The sequence below is a fragment of the Solea solea genome, chromosome 17 (genome assembly GCF_958295425.1).
Source record: "Solea solea chromosome 17, fSolSol10.1, whole genome shotgun sequence".
Classification (NCBI taxonomy): domain Eukaryota; kingdom Metazoa; phylum Chordata; class Actinopteri; order Pleuronectiformes; family Soleidae; genus Solea; species Solea solea.
The window spans coordinates 23,069,670-23,085,315 of NC_081150.1; the positions used below are offsets into that span (position 1 = coordinate 23,069,670).

The 15,646-nt window shown below is 43.4% G+C and overlaps 1 pseudogene; it reads left to right on the forward strand.

Moving 5' to 3' along the window:
• Window positions 1-461: 461 nt before the first annotated feature.
• Window positions 462-11,429, forward strand: LOC131443536 (NLR family CARD domain-containing protein 3-like; annotated as a pseudogene).
• The last annotated feature ends 4,217 nt before the right edge of the window (window positions 11,430-15,646 follow it).

Here is a 15,646-nt window from a genome sequence, read left to right on the forward strand (position 1 = left end):
GCGGAAACACCTGCTGCCCATCTGTTGGTCCCGCCCCAGGGTTTGTGAACCACCATGTATAAAAATGATGTTACTGAAGCTCATAAAATGGACGTTTTATTGTTCTGATCAGTTAGTTTCTGGGCTGTCAGTGAACTCATCACACGTCATCAAAGGAAATCTTACTTGTGGTCGGCTGACTGCTGCATGTGATCATGGTGTTCAAAAAACGCCTTGAGTCTCTGAACAGACACTAAACCCAGGTCAGGTCCAGGTCCAGGTCCAGAGTCTGGTCTAGAACACACACACACACACACACTCAGCTGTGAGAGTGGGTGAAGTGATGAGATTGCTGAGTCATGGTCAAATCTTCGCCTCACCTCTGAGTCATGGTGGCTTTAGGGGGCAGGGCTCATCCCCCCTCTCTGTCCTTGATCTGGGTCAGAGCAGAGCGCCACCTGCTGGGAGATCATCACTCGTCCATGACAACAACAGAGGTACAAAAACCAAGAACTGATAGAACGTCTAACTCAACCGGGGCCACACTTAATAATCTGGGGGCCCTAAGCAACAAAAGCATTTGGGGGCCACAGTTTGAAACACAAACTCCCGTAAAATATTATTTCAGAATTTTACAAAATTTTGATTTCAGAGAAAAGCAGTGGACCGCCCTCTCCCCGGCCAAACCTGAACCTCACTTCTTCTGTGGGTTCTAACCTGAACCTTACTCCTTCTGTGGGTTCTAACCTGAATCTCACTCCTTCTGTGGGTTCTAACCTGAACCTCACTCCTTCTGTGAGTTCTAACCTGAACCCCACTCCTTCTGTGGGTTGTAACCTTAATCTCACTCCTTCTGTGGGTTGTAACCTGAACCTCACTCCTTCTGTGGGTTATAACCTGAACCTCACTCCTTCTGTGGGTTCTAACCTGAACCTCACTCCTTCTGTGGGTTCTAACCTAAACCCACTCCTTCGGTGGGTTATAACCTTAATCTCACTCCTTCTGTGGGTTGTAACATTAATTTCACTCCTTCTGTGGGTTCTAACCTTAATCTCACTCCTTCTGTGGGTTATAACCTTAATCTCACTCCTTCAGTGGGTTGTAACATTAATTTAACTCCTTCTGTGAGTTCTAACCTGAACCTCACTCTTTCTGTGGGTTCTAACCTGAACCTCATTCCTGTGGGTTCTAACCTTAACTTCAATCCTTCTGTGAGTTCTAACCTGAACCTCACTCCTTCTGTGGGTTCTAACCTTAACCTCACTCCTTCTGTGGGTTCTAACCTGAACCTCACTCCTTCTGTGAGTTCTAACCTGAACCCCACTCCTTCTGTGGGTTCTAACATTAATCTCACTCCTTCTGTGGGTTATAACCTGAACCTCACTCCTTCTGTGGGTTCTAACCTTAATCTCACTCCTTCTGTGGGTTATAACCTGAACCTCACTCCTTCTGTGAGTTCTAACCTGAACCCCACTCCTTCTGTGGGTTGTAACCTTAATCTCACTCCTTCTGTGGGTTGTAACCTGAACCTCACTCCTTCTGTGGGTTATAACCTGAACCTCACTCCTTCTGTGGGTTCTAACCTGAACCTCACTCCTTCTGTGGGTTCTAACCTTAATCTCACTCCTTCTGTGGGTTATAACCTTAATCTCACTCCTTCTGTGGGTTCTAACCTGAACCTCACTCCTTCTGTGGGTTCTAACCTTAATCTCACTCCTTCTGTGGGTTATAACCTTAAGCTCACTCCTTCGGTGGGTTGTAACATTAATTTCACTCCGTCTGTGAGTTCTAACCTGAACCTCACTCTTTCTGTGGGTTCTAACCTGAACCTCACTCCTGTGGGTTCTTACCTTAACTTCAATCCTTCTGTGAGTTCTAACCTGAACCTCACTCCTTCTGTGGGTTCTAACCTTAACCTCACTTCTTCTGTGGGTACTAACCTGAACCTCACTCCTTCTGTGAGTTCTAACCTGAACCTCACTCTTTCTGTGGGTTCTAACCTGAACCTCATTCCTGTGGGTTCTAACCTTAACTTCAATCCTTCTGTGAGTTCTAACCTGAACCTCACTCCTTCTGTGGGTTCTAACCTTAACCTCACTCCTTCTGTGGGTTCTAACCTGAACCTCACTCCTTCTGTGAGTTCTAACCTGAACCCCACTCCTTCTGTGGGTTCTAACATTAATCTCACTCCTTCTGTGGGTTCTAACCTTAATCCCACTCCTTCTGTGGGTTGTAACCTGAACCTCACTCCTTCTGTGGGTTCTAACCTGAACCTCACTCCTTCTGTGGGTTCTAACCTGAATCTCACTCCTTCTGTGGGTTCTAACCTTAATCTCACTCCTTCTGTGGGTTATAACCTTAATCTCACTCCTTCGGTGGGTTGTAACCTTAATCTCACTCCTTCTGTGGGTTATAACCTTAATCTCACTCCTTCGGTGGGTTGTAACATTAATTTCACTCCTTCTGTGAGTTCTAACCTGAACCTCACTCTTTCTGTGGGTTCTAACCTGAACCTCACTCCTGTGGGTTCTTACCTTAACTTCAATCCTTCTGTGAGTTCTAACCTGAACCTCACTCCTTCTGTGGGTTCTAACCTTAACTTCACTCCTTTTTGGGTTATAACCTGAACCTCACTCCTTCTGTGGGTTCTGCCAGAGCTTCAGCTTGTCAACGTGAATTAAAATCAAACCTGAAGAAGAAGTTCCAGTGTTTGTTTGAGGGCGTGGCTAAAGCAGGAAACCCCACCCTTCTTAATGAGATCTTCACAGAGCTCTACATCACAGAGGGAGAGACTGGAGAGGTCAATAAAGAACATGAGGTCCGATGGATTGAAAGAGCTTCCTGGAAACCAGACAGACCAGAAACAACCATCAGACAAGAAGACATCTTTAAAGCCTCAGCTGGAAGAGACAGACCAATCAGAAGAGTGATGACAAAGGGCGTGGCTGGCATTGGGAAAACCGTGTTAACACAGAAGTTCACTCTGGACTGGGCTGAAGACAAAAGCAACCAGGACATGCAGTTCATGTTTCCCTTCACCTTCAGAGAGCTGAATGTGCTGAAAGAGAAGAAGTTCAGTTTGGTGGAACTCATCCATCACTTCTTCACTGAAACCAAAGAAGCAGGAATCTGCAGGTTTGAAGACTTTAAGGTGGTCTTCATCTTTGATGGTCTGGACGAGTGTTGACTTCCTCTGGACTTCCACAACACTGAGACCCTGATGTCACAGCGTCCACCTCAGTGGACGTGCTGCTGACAAACCTCATCAGGGGGAAACTGCTTCCCTCTGCTTGCCTCTGGATAACCACACGACCTGCAGCAGCCAATCAGATCCCTCCTGTTTGTGTGGACATGGTGACAGAGGTCAGAGGGTTCATGGACCCACAGAAGGAGGACTACTTCAGGAAGGTTCAGACATGAGGAGCAGGCCAGGAGGATCATCTCCCACATCCAGACATCACGAAGCCTCCACATCATGTGCCACATCCCAGTCTTCTGCTGGATCACTGCAACAGTTCTGGAGAACATGCTGAAAACCAGAGATGGAGGAGAACTGCCCAAGACCCTGACTGAGATGTACATCCACTTCCTGGTGGTTCAGTCCAAAGTGAAGAAGGTCAAATATGATGGAGGAGCTGAGACGGATCCACACTGGAGTCCAGAGAACAGGAAGATGATTGAGTCTCTGGGGAAACTGGCATTTGAGCAGCTGCAGAAAGGAAACCTGATCTTCTATGAATCAGACCTGACAGAGTGTGGTATCGATATCACAGCAGCTTCAGTTTACTCAGGAGTCTTCACTCAGATCTTTAAAGAGGAGAGAGGCCTGTACCAGGACATGGTCTTCTGCTTTGTCCATCTGAGTGTTCAGGAGTTTCTGGCTGCTCTTCATGTTCATCTGACCTTCATCACCTCTGGAACAAATCTGTTGTCAGAAGAACCAACAACGAGCCAGTGGTCCAGACTGTTTAGAAAAAAACGCCAGCACTCCATACAAAAAAACAAACCTGAACTGAATCATCTGCACCAGAGTGCTGTGGACGAGGCCTTACTGAGTCCAAATAGACACCTGGACTTGTTCCTCCGCTTCCTCCTGGGTCTTTCACTGGAGACCAATCAGAAGCTCTTAAGAGGTCTACTGACACAAACAGGAAGTGGTTCACAGACCAATCAGAAAACAGTTGAGTACATCAAGAAGAAGATTGGTGAGAATCTGTCAGCAGAGAGAAGCATCAACCTGTTCCACTGTCTGCATGAACTTAAAGACCATTCTCTAACTGAAGAGATCCAATGGTTCCTGAGTTCAGGACGCCTGTCCACAGAGACACTGTCTCATGCTCAGTGGTCAGCTCTGGTCTTCATCTTACTGTCATCAGGAAAAGATCTGGAAGAGTTTGACCTGAAGAAATACTCTGCTTCAGAGGAGGTTCTTCTGAAGCTTCTGCCGGTGGTCAAAGCCTCCAACAAAGCTCTGTATGTGGATCAGTATATAAATATTAATAAGACATATTCTAAAGAGCACAAGACAAACATGTTTAACCTTTTGTTCGTCACTGTTTTCTACCTCAGACTTAGTGGCTGTAACCTCTCAGAGAGAAGCTGTGAAGCTCTGTCCTCAGTCCTCAGCTCTGTGTCCTCTAGTCTGAGACACGTGGACCTGAGTAACAACGAGCTGCAGGATTCAGGAGTGAAGCTGCTGTGTGATGGACTGAAGAGTCCTCACTGTTCTCTGGAGACTCTCAGGTCAAAACTCTGACTCAGACTCTTTGCTTCTTTAGGTTCTTGTTGATGAAGATGTTTTTTCTGAATCACTGAGTTTATCATATCTTCTTAACTACAGTCTGTCAGGTTGTCTGGTCTCAGAGGAAGGATGTTCTTCTCTGACCTCAGCTCTGAACTCCAACCCCTCTCATCTGAGAGAACTGGACCTGAGCTACAATCATCCAGGAGACTCAGGAGAGAAGCTTCTGTCTGCTGTACTGAGGAGTCCACACTGGGGACTGGACACTCTCAGGTATTCATCTCCTCTTCCTCTTCCTCTTCCTCCTCCTCCTCCTCTTCCTCTTCATGTTCAGCAGCAGTATTAAAACTTGTCAGCAGGTTCAGGTTGAAGATGTCCTGTTATGATGTTTTCCTCTGTCAGTGAGTATAACCAAACATTAGTGACACTTTTTAAACACCTGTTGTTCTTCTCCTTCTTCTGGCTCCTCTCTTTAGGGAGCGCCACAGCGGATCATCTGCCTGATAGATATTGTTCTTGTTTGACAATAAACATAAAAACTAGATAAAAACATCTAACAGCTACAATCAAGTTGTTCCTGATAGAAAAAATGTTGCTCCACACTTTTTAGACTCTTGTGCACTTTGATAGTAGGTGACTGTAATTTTACATTTAATATCACATTACATACCAGTTACATATTGTTGCGACCCCTGGTGTCACCAAGTGTCTGGTGTTTGTTTTGTGCCTGGGGGTTTAATTGGTGTCAACTGGGAAACCCTTGGTCGGTGCTCCCAGGCCTATATAATCAAGGACCTGTTGCCCATTCGGCCCTTTCTGCTGCTTCTGGATGGAATGGTTTGTCCTGAGTTGTTGTTTGCTTTGTTTTAATTTGTTGTTTTTTCCTTTGCAGGCACACTGCCAGTGGGGCGAGATCTGCAGCGTGGCCTCATGTTATATTGTTTTGTATACTTTACAACATACACACACATTACCCCTCATGTACACCTTACACTACTGATTACATTGATATTCACACTCTATAATAACAGTATTTAGTTGGTCTTCACATAATTTCATTTTTGTTCAATAAATTACTCTTTGTTATTCTTTCAAGATGTGTATTTCACATATTTGTCATGTCTCAAGAGCCAGGGTGTGACAAATTTGGGGCGTTTGTTTAGTTAAATCTCATTTAGGTTGCTGATTTGGTGTTTGGTTTACAAGCTGTTTTTTTGAGAGATACACCTTGTGTTTTAGTAGTTATTGTGGAAGTGTTGTTTTTGGCCTAGGGTCAGATTTCAGGGTGCTGAACAGAAGGTATGTGTTACTGACTGGATACTTGGTGTGTGAGTTTTCCCCCGTTAGGCTGTATGGCGTTTCCCCTTTGGGACTCGTCAGTTTGGTTTTTTTCTGTAGTTGTGGCAAACGGGGTTGAGAGCGGTTGTCTCGGGAGCACAGCTTTGGTCCCGGAGAGGTTGCCTATTACGGGTAGCCTTATCCGCGCTATGGTATTCAGTGTCATAAGTACCCGCAGCGGTCCCCACATGAAGACTAGGGTTGAGTTTTAGCAAGCTTGGGTTAGAGAGTTAGGGGGAAATACTTTATGGGTAACTTTCACCTCACACTTATTTGATTGGTTAACACGTTGCATTCTGTTAAGTACCTCTAAACTGCTATGGCTTCAGTTGAAGAGTTTGTGAAGGCACCTACAGAGGAGTTTGTAAAAAGCTGTAAGAAGGAGCAGTTAATACAGATCGCTGACCACTATGGCTTTAGTATTGATGGTAAGAAAAATAAGGGGGAGATTTTAGCTGTGGTTTTGTCTTCATTGTATGAAGAAGGGGTTTTGGTTAAAGGAGAGTTGGGCCCAGACTTCAGCGCCACTATCAGCGCCACGGCCAATTGGTATGTCTGCGGCCGGGTTGACATTCGAGCAGCAGAAAGAGTTGTTGGAGATGCAGTTACAAGCAGACATGGAGAAGCAACTTGAGTTGGAGAAAATTCGGCAACACACTGAGAGATTGAAATTGGAACTAGAACACTCCAAATTAATGATGATCAGGGATGGTAAGATTTCTCTAGCTGAGTCGGGTATGGGGGACCAGTTTTCCTCTGCTTATTCATCTTGTGGTATTGATATTGGGGCTAATTTGCAGTTGGTACCGAAGTTTAACGAGCGTAACCCCGATACTTTCTTCATTTTATTTGAACGGGTAGCAGATGCTAAAGAATGGCCAGATTCAGATAGGGTACGGATACTGCAGTTCGTTCTTACGGAAAGGGCTCAAGATGCATATTCGGTGTTATGTGATTCTGACAGTTTGGACTATGCTACAGTAAAATTGGCTGTGGTAAAAGCGTATGAGTTGGTTCCTGAGGCATATCGCCAAAAGTTTCGAAGTTTGGTCAAGGGGGATAAGCAAAAAAATGTAGAGTTTGTCCGTGATTTGCTGTCTCATTTTAACCATTGGTGTTCTTCTGCAGGAGTGGATTCGTTTGACTTTTTGAGTTGATTGTCTTGGAACAATTTAAAAACGCAATTCCTCAAAGTGTTGCAACGTATATTAATGAGCAGAAGCCCTCCACTGCGCTTAAAGGGGACATATTATGCAAAATCCACTTTTTAATCATTTTAATACTTATATTTGGGACTCTGGAGGCCCAACCAGTCGCCAAAGTGTGGAAAATGAATACTCAGTCCTTTTTTTGTGGTCCCCTTAGTGTAAGTATAGGCGATAAAACACGCAATGTTGAATTCCCTGCGCATTATGACGGCAGCATGCGCATTTCACCGCGAATGTTACCACCCCACCAGTAAGTTTACCGCGAGAGCTCCACCTTAGCTCCACCTTGTCCCTATAAAATGTGAGAGTGCAGGTGAGGGAGGAAGAGCGGTATTATGTCAACACGGAGGGACAAGTGTGCTGTTGGTGGCTGCACAGTGGAGCACAGTGTTTTACACAAACTTTCAGCCTCAGAGGATTTTATATATGAAGCTAATGTGCCGGATAAAGTCAGCAAACGCGTGTTCGTGTGTTCGCACCCCTTCGCATCAGACTGCGGCCAGAAATAGGGTATAATATGTCTCCTTTAAAGTGGCTGAGTTGGCCGACAATTTTGTGTTGACGCATAAAGGTAGTTTTGTAGATGCATGTTCTGGAGTCTAATGGAAAAGTGGAGATAACGGTGGCAATTCTCGCGCTGGTAACAAGTTTCCGAAATCTGGTCCATCGCATACTGGTACGTCCTCCTATACAGGAGCTGGTGGGGCCAGGGTTTGTAATTACTGCCAGGGTGTGGTTCATTGGAAAGGACAGTGTCAGCTGTTGAAGTCGCGAGGTAATTTTGAGCAGCACTCATCCTTGCATGCTCCAACTATATTGTGTTCTACTGTTTCAGACCAGAGGCCTGTAAGTGTAGGGTCAAGCAGCTCCAGTGGTTCTGGTTTTGAGACATTTATTATCAATGCTTGTGTCCTTGGTGGGTGGTGAAGAGCGTGTATCCATTAAAGTTTATTGTTGAATCTGCACTACCCTTTTCACCGGTGACTGAAACGGGGGATTTTGTTCTAATGCACGGTATGGAGTTAGACTTGATTCCCGTGCCATGCCATAATATGGTGTTGGAGGGTGACCTGGTACAGGGCGTTGTACCAGTCTCGGGGTGCACCCCGCATTGCCAATAGACGAGGTTGCTATGATTTTGGGTACCGACTTGGCTGGTAGCACGGTGTGGGCTGACGTGCCGCCGCCTCCAGTGGTTATTTCTAAGCCAATTGCAGCGAAGAAGCAAGATAATGGTGGGAGTTATCCAGAGGTTTTTCCAGTCTGTACATTGACTTTACCCCAGAGGGGTAAAGTTAATGTTCTCTGGAGACTGTTTCGGGGTGTTCTGACAGTATGTGTCCTGCAGAGCCTGTAGTCTCTTTGCCTGTTCTTCCTTCTGTTTCAAGGGAGGAATGGGTTAAAAGCCAAAGGGCTGATTCTTCCCTGTCTTCTTTGTGGAATGAGGTTTTGTCGATGGGAAAAGTAAGAGACGTTGCTCATGGTTACTTCCTTAAGGAAAACTTGCTGGTAAGAAAGTGGGTGCCTTGTGATGGTGAGTTTGTTGGTGAAGCGATTTACCAAGTTGTTGGGCCAAGTAATTTACGCGAGGTGGTTTTGGAAACAGCGCATGATGGTTGTAGACACTTAGGTGTACCGAAAAACATATGATTGTGTCCTGTACTATTTCTTTTGGCCTTGATTGAAGCACGACGTCTCTAAATATGTTAAGACGTGCCATACATGTCAGCTCACTGGGAAGCCTAGTCAGGTTATTAGGCCTGCTCCTCTTTCTCCGATCCCAGTTGTTTGTCAGCCATTTGAACATTTGATAATAGACTGTGTGGGGCCCTTACCCCCATCCAAGTCTGGCTGTGTATATTTGTTGACAGTTATGTGCCAAATGTTGAGATATCCCGCTGCATATCCTCTGTGTTCTATCTCCGTTAAATCCATTGTCAAGGTTTTGACCCAGTTCATTTCAGTTTTTGGCATTCCACGAGTCATTCAAAGTGATCAAGGTTCTAATTTCACATCTCATTTGTTCAAGGAAATCCTGAAGCAGTTGCATGTGAAGCATAAAAGGGCGTCGGCATACGATGCGCAGAGCCAGGGGGCACTTGAACGATTCCATCAGACATTAAAATCCATGTTGCGTTCTTATTGTATGGAGATGGGGAGAGACTGGGAGGAGGGACTACCCTGGCTTATGTTGTTCCCTGGCAAGGGAAGTGGTGCAGGAAAGCACGGGGTTTAGCCCAAATGACTTAGTTTTTGGACATATGGTGCGTGGTCCTTTAGCTATCCTCCAAGATGACTTGACTGACAGAGAACCACCCAAGAATCTGGTGGACTATGTAAATGGTTTTCGACATCGACTGTTCATGGCGGTTGAAATGGCACGGAAAAACTTGGGAGGGTACACAGGCTAATATGAAGAAACTGTATGACCGCAAGTCTGAGAGCCGCCAGTTTAGTCCTGGTGACCAAGTTTTAGCTCTTACGCCGCTTGTAGCCTCGCTGTTTCAAGCTAAATTCACAGGCCTGTACACTGTCGAAAAGCACATATCAGAACATAACTATTTGATTGCCACTCCAAACCGGAGAAAGAAGTCTCAGTTGTGCCATGTTAATTTGCTTAAACCCTACTATGATCATGGAACTTGTGATGTAGTTGATTCTATGGCCCAGAGAGAAAATGTTAGTCCTGTACTCATGGTTGATTCTGTGTCCTTAGGTTCTAGTGTTTTCTGCATTTGTAACACCTTTCGGACTGTACGAATATACAGTAATGAGTTTTGGCCTGCGTAATGTGCCTCCAACATTTCAACGCCTTATGAATATGGTGGTATCCGGTCTTGAGGGGTGTGCTGTTTATCTTGATGATGTTGTTATTTTTAGTAATACGTGGAATGATCACATTGCTCACAGTGCTCTGTTTGGTCGCCTGGCAGAGGCGCACTTGACAATAAATCTTGCAAAGTGTGAGTTCGCTAAAACGACGGTGACGCACCTAGGTCGGGTGGTTGGCCAGGGACAGGTTTGTCCAATAGAGGCTAAAGTTGATGCTGTCATGCAGTACCCCGCGCCCACTACCAAGAAGGAGTTGACGCGATTCCTGGGTCTTGTAGGTGACTATCGAGCGTTCTGTAAGAATTTCTCAACAGTTGTTTGACAAATTTGTTATAGGGCAAGGCTAAATTTGTGTGGTCTTCTCAATGTCAGATTGCATTCGACAATGTGAAGACTCTTCTCTGTGCTGCTCCCGTGTTGGCTGCGCCGCGCTTGGATGAATCATCACCAAGTAAGCAAGTACATACTTGCATACTTGAGTATTGAGAAACGGCCACCATCTTCTCTTTGAAACACACCTGTCCTTGTCGTTCATAATTGTGTCCACCAGAGTGCGTCATTAAGACAACAGTTTGGACTCATGTTGGACAGAAACTCATTCAGACTGTTTCTTCCTCCAGGATGGACCATGCTGGAGAGCAGAGGTTAAAACCTGGTCTCAGGAAGTGTAAGTATGGATTTACATGAAATAACAACATATCAGCTGATCATCAATAAACTGCAGCTGTGTCTCGTTGTCTTCATCAGATTCATGTGAACTGGAACTGGACACAAACACAATGAACAGAAACCTCAAACTGTCTGACGACAACAGGAAAGTGACCTGTGTGACAGAAGATCAGTGGTATCCTGGTCATCCAGACAGATTTGAGTTCTGGTCTCAGCTACTGTGTAGACCTGGTCTGACTGGTCGCTGTTACTGGGAGGTCGAGTGGAGAGGAACTGTTTATATATCACTGAGTTACAGAGGAATCAAGAGGAAAGGCAACAGTTCTGACTGTGTGTTTGGACGTAATGATCAGTCCTGGAGTCTGAGGTGCTCTGATGTTCATGGTTACTCTGTCTGTCACTGTGGGACACAAAAACCCATCATGTCCTCTGTCTCTCACAGAGTATCAGTGTATGTGGACTGTCCTGCTGGGACTCTGTCCTTCTACAGTGTCTCCTCTGAGTCACTGATCCACCTCCACACCTTCAGGACCACATTCACTGAACCGGTTTATCCTGGTTCCGGGTCTGTCGTTGTTCCTCAGTGTCTCTGTGTTCTCTGTACGACATGAAGAGACAGCAGCTTCAGTGGTGGACGAGGTCTCACTGTTTATAATGTGATGTTAAAGCTCGCCTCAGGTATTCATTGGTATAAATGCAGGGGTACACTGAGGAGCATTCACAACATTTAACACCAAATTCTTTTCACTTTCATTTATCAAAAATATTCCATAACACCTTATAATGTTTTTATATGTTTTTATAATACAGACAATTCTAAGTCTATACATTAAAATGTTGAATGATAAACATAAATGTCAGAGAACTTACATATGTGCTATATAAATATGAATAAGTCATATTCTAAAGACCACAAGACAAACATGTTTAACCTTTGTTCAATACTTCCTACCAAGGTTGAGTGGCTTTTTCAAGAACTTGTGAAGCTCTGTCCTCACGCTGGTTTTAAATGTGTCACTTTGTAATTGAATAGTCGTGATGTAGACGATCTGAGTGAATGTAACTTTTTAAATAAAATTCATGTTTGGCTTATTTTCATTTATCATGGTTGATTTCTTAATGAAATCAAATGAAACTTATTGTTGATTTAAAAGCACATTCTAATGTGTAGATATGCACATATGACCCTTATCTCACTGTGAGACGGACTTTTCCAACAGGAAAGTGAAGTTTGTAAACCACTCGCTCTCCCACACCAAACCTCACAGAGGAAGTCAGTGATTTTAGCTGCGGGGACACAGCTGGTCCTCTGCTGCCTCGTGTGGTCACTTTGTGTCACTGAGGTCAATCTGAATAAAGGATTTCAAACACTTAAGAGAAAAAATCAGACATTTGAACTTAGTGATGGAGGCAGCAGTAGATCAACAACTCCTGTGAGTAATGTTAAAATCACTGGTTTTCTATATGGGGTTTTGTGTGGGAGAGTGAGTGGTTTCCAAACTTCAGATTAAAGTCATAAAATTTGACAAAAAATTCCACTAACGGTTGAAATAAAGAGCCAAAATATTCTGATAGGATGTCGTTGACTTCAACTCGCGTAGAGTTCATTACGACAGTCTTTTGTTCAGTGGCTAAATGGCTGTTCATCCTCGTGTCTCCATTTTGTTTTCACTGAGTGTGAGCCTCTGTGTCTCAGCAGCAGGGGGCGCCAACAACCCAGTCAGCTGTGACTATCTGATACACACACTAACCCTAAAACAAGGTATTTACCCTGAAAAAGGTGTCAGATTGTGAGGACCAGGCAAAATGTTCTAACTTTCCCAAAAAGTCCTCACTTCCTTGGTGTATAAGTGTTTTGGTCCTCACAAAGATACTCAAACAAGAACACACACCCATCATGTCCCCTCAAAGACAATTTTGTGCAGCGTTTGGAACTCACTAAGATACACATTCACACACATAGACACACACACACATAGACACACACACAGACAGACATGCGTGCACACATACAGAGACACACAAAAAGACACACACAGTCACAGACACACACATACAGAGACACACTAAACTATATCTTTAATGTATTTTTTATATGAATTAATTGCTTGTTTTTTAACGGTTTTATTGCAGTTTTAACTTTTATAAATTTTCAAATTAATGAAAAAGGTCTTTTTTTCAAGTAGGTCCAGCTGCAGACCCGCAGACCACTCAACGACACACCCCTCCACTCAACGAAACACCCCTTTACTCAACGAAACACCCCCTCACACTCAACGACACACCCCCTCACACTACACGACACTCTGATTGGGTCTCAAGAGACTGCGTCTGAAACGTGATGACGTTTACTAACGTGATGACGTTTACTAACGTGATGACGTCTTCTTTTATTGAAACTTTATTTACACACGCGTATTTCACAGACACTTGATGACAAGAGACTTTTATCCCAGTGTGCGACAGGAATAGAGAAGAACAAATACTCGTGTTGACTTTTATGAACACAGAAATGTACTTTCTGTGAAATTTGTGAATAATTAATGTCACTTTGTAAAGTATGAAATGTTATAGCCAAACTGCTAAAATATATAAATGCCGATTGGAAAAGTTCTTTGAACATCACGTTTACACAGTATAGTATCACGTTTTTGTGACATAATTATCACGTCAATACAATATAGTATTACGTTTATGTGATATAATTATCACGTTTATACAATATAATATCACGTTTGTGATATAATTATCACGTTTATACAATATAGGATCACGTTTATGTGATATAATTATCACATTTATACAACATAATATCACGTTTATGTGATATAATTATCACGTTTATACAAGATTGTATCACGTTTATGTGATATAATTATCACGTTTATACAATATAATATCACGTTTATACAATATAGCATCACAAGATCCACTGTGAACACACTTCTGTACAATGTAACGTTATGAATAATTTAATTTGTTTTTGCAAACTTTCAACATCATGGCAACCTGTCTGTTACAAAAAGGTGTGTTTAATATAGGCCTACTAGGGTTACTACCCCAGGTACATTTTTGGGCATGGATGTAGTGTGCAGTACCCTTAAAAGATCTTGACACTGCAAAAATTCAAATTTTCCTGTCAACACACACAGAGTTAAGGTGATGATCTGCTGTTATGTCCAATGATTTCACCTTGTGTTGCCTTTCAATGTGTGTTTTGAGGTTTTTTCTAAGCACTATTTTGCTACAAAAACCGCATGTTGTTTTAGAGTGCTTTGCCAACAATATTTTTTTTCGATTGGCTGCTGCTGGGATTGCTGGGTCACTGCTAGGGTCACCCTAGCACCCTAGGACACAAGCTTTGCATAGCTCCTCTTTTTTGTGCAGATCGGACACTGATAAGTGTCCGAGTCGCATCTCCTCAGCTCAGGGCCTGCTCCTTCACTGAACGTAGTGTTGCTCTATAAGAGAAAATGTAAAATAAAATTGTATTTTGTATTTTTAACATGGGAACATTTTTAATCCAGAATCAAGTAGTAATGAACTGGACTGCATTTTCCTGTAAGACTTTTCCTGTCCTAAAATATATGCAGGCTAACTGAAATAAAACAAAAATCAAATGACACTGTTGACCGTGATTCAACAGAACTTCTAATTTCTAAACATGAAAAATATTATTCATCATCAAATCTTTTATCTTCACAATTGTATAACTGAGGTCACACGTTTTCAAATGAGCAAAGCTGTGTGCAACTTCTCAGAGTCATTTAAAGATTAAAAAACAGATAAATACTAATATATAAAGAGCATATAGTTTATCTTATACGTTTCTTGGTTGAAAATGAGACAATGTTATATTGTCAATGTTATAACATGTACATATAAATAAAAGAAAAAAAGGAAAAAAAGAAAAAAAGGGAGAAAATCGCTGCGTCTTGCTTGCTGTTATAATCACTATCGTTACAGCATGCAGACATTACTGGTTAATAAACCGCACTTAATTGATTTAATGGATACAAATAATGACTATTCATCCAGTGTTTAATATCAAAATGTGTTTTTTTTCCATTCTTACCTTTTCCTCCGTCATTTTCCCGTGTTTTTCCCGTGTTACTTTTTCGGATTCTCTCTTCATACTCAGTCAACGTAAACGTCATCACGTTTCAGACGCAGTCTCTTGAGACCCAATCAGAGTGTCGTGTAGTGTGAGGGGGTGTTTTGTTGAGTGTGAGGGGGTGTTTCGTTGAGTAAAGGGGTGTTTCGTTGAGTAAAGGGACGTTTCGTTGAGTAAAGGGGTGTTTCGTTGAGTGGTCTGCGGGTCTGCAGCTAGACCCTTCTCGGTGGGTCGGGAGCTGGAAAATGGCGTGACTTCTTCCTCTGCTCCATAGTAGTTGTTGTACAAGTTGTTGGCAATGACCGAATGACTGCCATCTACTGGTACTGCACGTTCATGTTCAGGTCATGTCAGCGTGTCCCCCAGACGCCAGTGAGAAAAAAGCATGACACTGACACGCAGCGCCCTGGTGACCAGCGGGCGTATTACACGCTTTGGCGTGATACTGGGTTGGACTAGCATACAAGTTGGTCTGATCCACGATGTGCTCATCTGTGAGGAACAGCTCCAGGAAGTCAGCTGGCAGGTCAGAATCCAGCTCTGCGGCAGCTCTCCGGGGTCCAGGGGTTGCAGTGAAGGGGATCTGAGTAGGTTGCCAGTCACCTGATACCAGCCAGAATCCTGCCCACAGCCTCTGCTTGATGCACGCCCTGGACATTATAGAAATATGAACAATTACCATAAATATAAATTTGTTTTATAGCTGCGGAGAAAAATGTGGAGAAAAATATATTTGTTTTACCTTTCTTTGCACTGCCAACAGCA